At 36.2% G+C, this 1,150-nt stretch overlaps 1 non-coding gene across 1 annotated transcript; it reads left to right on the top strand.

Annotated features, from left to right (window-relative positions):
- Nucleotides 1-884: 884 nt before the first annotated feature.
- LOC122049908 lies at nucleotides 885-991 on the top strand. Its single transcript, XR_006131152.1, has one exon. It is a non-coding gene; the product is annotated as a small nucleolar RNA R71 (small nucleolar RNA).
- Nucleotides 992-1,150: the final 159 nt, after the last annotated feature.

Here is a 1,150-nt window from a genome sequence, read left to right as displayed (position 1 = left end):
CTTCTTCAGTTTTCATCCCCTTTGGAGTAATCACTTGAGGATCACTCAAGGTCCGCCCGCTCCTAAGCTCAATTCGATTGCAATACTCTATTGGATTGACATCAGGTTTTCCAAAAAATTTTCCTAGTGCTCTTGAAGATGATGAAGCTAATTGGGCAATTTGGCTATCCTGAATCTTTTGATGCTTGTCAGAATCATCCATTCTCTGAGTTAGCTTCAAAATATCTTGCTTCATTTCATTTTGATTGGTAATAATTTCCTCAAGCATTTTCTCAATTTTTGAAAACTAATAGCCCTAAGAAGATTGTTGTTGTTGTTGAAAATTTTATTGCCCGGATTGGAAATTTGGTCTACCTCCCATGGATGGTCCTTGTTCTTGATTATTTCTGTAGGAAAAATTTGGATGATTCGTCCACCCAGGGTTATATGTGTTGGAATATAGATTGTTCTGCCTTTGATTGAATCACATTATAGCGTCACATTGCTCTAATTGATTTATTTGTGCAGATATAGCTCCTAAAGGACATGAGTCTAGAGAATGTTAAGAACTTTCACAAGTTTCACAAGCACATACTATGTCATTTACCATGTTAAAATTTGTTCCCATGTTTTCTAGCTTCTTAGTAAGAGCATCCAACTTTGCAGTCATTAAGGTAACTGCATCTACATCAAATTTTCTTGATGCTTTTGTTGGGTTTGTATAAGAATAGCCTACACTTCTTTTAGTTGCCCATTGATGATGATTCTGTGCTACACTTTCAATGATTTCTTCGGCCTCATCTAAACTCTTGTTCATAAGTGCCCCTCTAGCAGCTGAATCTAGGGACACCTTAGTATGATAGTTAATGTCGTTATAAAATGTGTGCAACACTAACCATTTCTCTAATCCATGATGTGGGCATTGTCTGAGCATATTATTGTATCTATCTCATGCTTCAAATAAAGATTCTGAGTCGGATTGTCTGAAGCTTGCAATAAGATTTCTTATATGAGCTATCTTGCTAGGAGGATAGAACTTGTCTAAGAATTACTGCTCACATTGTTCCCAAGTGGTAATGCTATTAGGAGGTAAAGAATTTAACCATTGTTTAGTTCTATCTCGTAAAGAAAAGCTAAACAATAATAATCTCACTGCTTCAGAAGGAACACC

Source organism: Zingiber officinale, chromosome 2B (assembly GCF_018446385.1).
Source record: "Zingiber officinale cultivar Zhangliang chromosome 2B, Zo_v1.1, whole genome shotgun sequence".
In the NCBI taxonomy this organism is placed as follows: Eukaryota; Viridiplantae; Streptophyta; class Magnoliopsida; order Zingiberales; family Zingiberaceae; genus Zingiber; species Zingiber officinale.
This window is presented reverse-complemented; position numbering and strand designations above follow the sequence as displayed.